This window comes from Triticum aestivum, chromosome 2A (genome assembly GCF_018294505.1).
Source record: "Triticum aestivum cultivar Chinese Spring chromosome 2A, IWGSC CS RefSeq v2.1, whole genome shotgun sequence".
In the NCBI taxonomy this organism is placed as follows: Eukaryota; Viridiplantae; Streptophyta; class Magnoliopsida; order Poales; family Poaceae; genus Triticum; species Triticum aestivum.
In genome coordinates, this window is record NC_057797.1 from 38,736,396 (window position 1) to 38,742,727 (window position 6,332).

The following is a 6,332-nucleotide window of genomic DNA, read 5'->3' on the forward strand; positions in this document are numbered from 1 at the left end:
AGCAAGGCGAAGCCGGTGGAGCTCATGATCACCGCCATGCACAAGGACGGGCCAAGCCCGCAAAAGTAGTTTCGCCGCCAAAACTGTATTTTTTTCTACCATATGCACTCAAATGTTTTGCATTCCCTTGGGATTTTGGTGGATATGAGCATAATTAATGTTTTTTAACTGAAATTCTCTAATACTGTTTCAGACAAAAAATGTCCCGTGGGATGAAAATAAATTTTCAAATATTGAACTCAATAGAAAATGTTGTTGTGGCCTCTAATTGACAAGCATACATATTATTATCTTTCACAGTACAAAAAAGATGCTGAACATGGTCCACCTTCTTAGGTTTATTGGGCATGATGACCAGCAAGGCGAACAAGGTGGTGCGCATCACCACCGCCCCGCGCAAGGAAACGTCAAGCCTGCAAAGGTAGTTTCATTGCCGAAACTGCATTTTTTGTCTACCATATGCACTAAAATGTTTTGCATTTCTCTTGGGATTTTGGTGGATTAGAACTAAACATCCGTTTTAACTGAATCGTGCTGCAGAGCCGATAGGAGAAAATCAGCGAGCAGCTTCAGGCCCTTGGTTAGTGTTGATGATTTATTCGGATGCAGGATGTTTTGAAAAGACCCTTGGTCATTACTCATTAGTTGTTGTCTCCATTGCTATTTTACTGTATGATGAAATAATCATGGATCTTGTAAAATACTTGGTAATTACGTGTCTCAGTTCTTAATTTAGTGTTTGGAAGTAACCAGGGATACAAAATTATCATTACATATTTTTTCCATTCTTTATTTATCATAGGAGGAAATCCACCCGCCTTTTCCGATTTATGAAAGTTTAAGATGATTTTGGACAAATCAAGCTTAAAGAATATATCTTGCAAGTTCGATAACTGTCAATGCATCTTGATATTTTTGATTTTGGGCTTGGGCTTTGTCGATTGGAAAAATAGTTGATCCAAACAAACACCATGTAGTCTTATGGACGTATGAGCCATCTCACTGTATGTGGAGCTTTTCTCTTGCGCCCAACTACTTTATTTTATGCTTTGTCACTGTAATCTCCAATTCCGTTCCCAGATATACCATTAGTATGGTCATGGTCTTGCAAATGCTTCATGTGTAGCTTTTCAGTGTTGAAATATTGGTGCGTTGAAAAGATATGGGTGGAATTAACAAACTGACTGGACATATGAAACAAATTCATGATGCATTGTCAGATCCTCTTGCTTTTGCTAATTTGAACAAGGTAATATTTAGGATTTATTACAATCTTCCGTTTCGTTGTTTTAGCTGAGTCACTTATCATTAATACTATTGCACAAAATGTGCAGGATTAACCAAAGGAGGAACTTGAAGAATTGGAGGTAGCAGCGTGTGTCTTGTAAATAAGCAAGCAATTCTCCTTGCTCCACAGAAAGCTACAGCTGAAGATGAAGAACTTGCTACACTACAAGCTGAAACTTCGCTATGACCAGGGTAATGTTTGATCTTCTGTTAGATCGATTTGTAAAGTTTACTGTATATTTGCTGATTTCACATGATTAATTCAATGGTGCACGTTGAATACATACACAAGTGAAGTTTCACATATGATTGTAATACTCGCTCCGTCCGAAAATTCTTGTCTTAGATTTGTCTAAATACGGATGTATCAAGTCACGTTTTAGTATTAGATACATCCGTATCTAGACAAATCTAAGACAAGAATTTTGGGACAAAGGGACTATTAGTCAAGACGTGCATTGCACATGCACATTTACTAGTACATTGCTAAAAGTGCACTTCTATTTGCAGGTGACTACGAAGAGGATTGAGAAACAAAATAGTAGTACAAACTTGCAAAATACTCTTTTACAGAGATCTAGTCCTAATAAGACTCAAGGTGGAAGGCTAATTGTTATTTCTCCAAATGCGCTCATACGAGCTGCAACAAACAATTCTCAAATGTTTGAAGCAGTGGTAAGTCACAACATTGCTTTCTCTTCATGTTCACCTGCATTTTATACTTACGTCATTGGCCTTCCTAATTAACTAGCTGCTTCTTCTCTTTCACCATGTGTTGTTGCTGCATCGAGTCACAACTTACACAAAACGAATATGTGCTAGCTAGGGACATGAACTTAACTGAAACTATAGATTGAGTCACAACTTAAATCAATAGGTGAAGCTTTTAGTACATGTACTTGTGTTTATGCTTTAGACATTTACACTTGTAAAACTGTTCTGATCCCTCAGTTACATGCTTGCCGATACAGTATTACTCCAGTTAGTCTAGCAATAGTTCTTTTTAACAATGGGTCTGGAAAAAACTTTTGGACTCATTAAATATAACTATTTTTTATTTCTTGATTGCAGGATCCAAAGAACTAGCTCGACTAGACTCTAGATCATGGACTGTTTAGCCTTGGCACTTAATTAGGATGGCTAAATTACATTTGAGTTTCATTTGATGGATATTTGCTACGAGAATTATGAATTTTATGAATCTACATATTATACGTATGGTTTCAAATAATGTAATTGAATTCCTCTATTTTTTTACGGTTGCAGTAGAATATTACCACAACCCACTTTTGGTTGCCACATGTTATCACCACGAAAATTTTATATTGTCGCGATAGTTTCTCGCTACAATCAGTTCACCCGTTGTGATATCTATTTATCACCACCAAAACTAGTATGTTGCAATTTCCTGTTACAACAACTAGAATATTTGTTGCCATAACTTAATGCCACAAGTGTAGAGGTTCGTAGCAAAATGCCTAATGCCACGAAAGCAAGGATTGTTGCCATAGTTTATTGCAACAAATTGACTATTGCCACAGAAGAGTATGCGCCACGAAACAAACATCGTTGGCATAGGGTGTTGCCACAAATGTCTATGGCCATGAGCTACTAGTTGCCATGATTTGTTACATGTTGCATTAAACCTATCTCCACAAAGCAAATTGTGGCATTAGGTGAGTGTTGCCACAGGAAAACATGTGGCAACTTCCCACATGGTTGTTGCAATAGCACACTTTATTGCCACAATTGCTTTGTTGTGGCAATAACCTATTACCATGTGTCCAGTCGCAACGGCTGCCAACGAATGTTGTTTCGTGGCAATAGGTGCTTATCGCCACAAATCAGCATGTATTGCGATGAACGATTTTGTTGCAATAGAACCGAATCCTTGTAGTGTCGGGGCAGCCAGCCTAGTCCGCGTCAGAGTAGGCCACCATCTCCAGAGAGGGGGGGCGCCGTGAGGGTGAGCCAAGGGTCATCCAGTCGCGAATGTACCAGAGGATCCGCTTCACCAGAGTCCAATGGGAGTCACGAGGGGCGTGCATGTGGAGGCACACCTGCTGAGCAGCATATTGTAGATCCGGTTGGGTGAGAGTCAGATACTGAAGAGCACCGACAATAGACCAGTAGAAGTGAGCATCCGACGCTGGTGAGCTCTCAAGAGTAGAAACCTTGGCCTTCGTGTCAACAGGAGTAGCAACATGATGACAGTTGATCATGCCAGCACGCTCAAGGAGCTCGTCCGCATAATTCTGCTGATGAAGAAAGAAGCCATCCGGTCGCCGAACAACCTCAATGCCAAGAAAGTAATGTAGAGCACCCAAGTCCTTGATGAAGGAAATACGCCCTAGAGGCAATAATAAAGTTATTATTTATTTCCTTATATCATGATAAATGTTTATTATTCATGCTAGAATTGTATTAACCGGAAACATGATACATGTGTGAATACATAGACAAACAGAGTGTCACTAGTATGCCTCTACTTGACTAGCTCGTTAATCAAAGATGGTTATGTTTCCTAGACATAGACATGAGTTGTTATTTGATTAATGGGATCACATCATTAGGAGAATGATGTGATTGACTTGACCCATTCCGTTAGCTTAGCACTTGATCGTTTAGTATGTTGCTTTTGCTTTCTTCATGACTTATACATGTTCCTATGACTATGAGATTACGCAACTCCCGTTTACCGGAGGAACACTTTGTGTGCTACCAAACATCACAACGTAACTGGGTGATTATAAAGGTGCTCTACAGGTGTCTCCGAAGGTACTTGTTGGGTTGGCATATTTCGAGATTAGGATTTGTCACTCCAATTGTCGGAGAGGTATCTCTGGGCCCACTCGATAATGCACATCACTATAAGCCTTGCAAGCATTGTAACTAATGAGTTAGTTGCGGGATGATGTATTACGGAACGAGTAAAGAGACTTGCTAGTAACGAGATTGAACTAGGTATTGAGATACTGACGATCGAATCTCGGGCAAGTAACATACCAATGACAAAGGGAACAACGTATGTTGCTATGCGGTTTGACCGATAAAGATCTTCGTAGAATATGTAGGAGCCAATATGAGCATCCAGGTTCCGCTATTGGTTATTGACCAGAGACATGTCTCGGTCATGTCTACATAGTTATCGAACCCGTAGGGTCCGCACGCTTAAAGTTTCGGTGACTATTGTATTATGATTTTTTGTGTTTTGATGTACCGAAGGTAGTTCGGAGTCCCGGATATGATCATGGACATAACAAGGAGTCTTGAAATGGTCGAGACATAAAGATCAATATATTGGACGACTATGTTCGGACACCGGAATAGTTTCTAGGAGTTTCGGACATAAACCGGAGTACCGGGGGGGGGGGGTTCCCGGAACCCCTCGGGGAGTTCAATGGGCCAAGATGGGCCTTAGTGGAGAACAGGAGGGGCGGCTAGGGCAGGCCGCGCGCTCCCTCCCCCTCTAGTCCGAATTGGAAAGGAGGGGGCGGCGCCCCCCTTTCCTTCCTCTCTCTCCTTCCCTTCCTTTCCCCTCCTACTCTTACTAGTAAAAGAGGGAGTCCTACTCCTGGTGGGAGTAGGTCTCCTCCCTGGCGCGCCCTCCCCTGGCCGTCCACCTCCTCCCCCTGGTCCTTTATATACGGGGGCAGGTGGCACCTCTAGACACAACAATTGATCTCTTGATCTCTTATCCGTGTGCGGTGCCCCTGCTACCTCTTGAGCTTGCGTTGGATTTCCCCGAAGAGGAAGGGATGATGCAGTAGAGTAGCATAAGTATTTCCCTCAGTTTTTGATAACCAAGGTATCAATCCAGTAGGAGGCCACGCTCAAGTCCCTTGTACCTGCACAAAACAATAGCTACTCGCAACTAACGCGATTAGGGGTTGTCAATCCCTTCACGGTCACTTACGAGAGTGAGATCTGATATATATATATATATATATATATATATATATATATATATATATATATATATATATATATATATATATATATATATAATATTTTTGGTATAGAGATGCAAAGTGAAAAGTAAAAGGCAAAGTAAAAAAGCAAAGCAAGATTAAAGTGTTGGAGATTGATATGATGAGAATAGACCCGGGGGCCATAGGTTTCACTAGTGGCTTCTCTCAAGAGCATAAGTATTCTACGGTGGGTGAACAAATTACTGTTGAGCAATTGACAGAATTGAGCATAGTTATGAGAATATCTAGGTATGATCATGTATATAGGCATCACGTCCGTGACAAGTAGACCGAAACGATTCTGCATCTACTACTATTACTCCACGCATCGACCGCTATCCAGCATGCATCTAGTGTATTAAGTTAAAAACAGAGTAACGCTTTAAGCAAGATGACATTATGTAGAGAGATAAATTCATGCAATATGAAATAAACCCCATCTTGTTATCCTCGATGGCAACGATGCAATACGTGCCTTGCTGCCCCTTCTTTCACCGGGAAAGGACACCGCAAGATCGAACCCAAAGCTAAGCACTTCTCCCATGGCAAGAACTACCAATCTAGTTGGCCAAACCAAACGGATAATTCGAAGAGACTTGCAAAGATAACCAATCATACATAAAAGAATTCAGAGAACATTCAAATATTATTCATAGATATACTTGATCATAAACACACAATTCATCGGTCTCAACAAACACACCGCAAAAAGAAGATTACATCGAATAGATCTCCACAAGAGAGGGGGGGAACTTTGTATTGAGATCCAAAAAGAGAGAAGAAGCCATCTAGCTACTAACTATGGACCCGAAGGTCCAAGCTAAACTACTCACACTTCATCGGAGGGGATATGATGATGTAGAAGCCCTTCGTGATGACGGCCCTCTCCGGCGGAGCTCCGGAACAGGCCCCAGGATGGGATCTCGTGGATATAGAAAGTTGCGGCAGTGAAATTAGGTTTTTGGCTCCTGTTCTGATCGTTTGGGGGTACGTAGGTATATATAGGAGGAAGGAGTACATCGATGGAGCACCGAGGGGCCCACGAGGCAGGGGGCGTGCCCTAGGGGGGTGGGC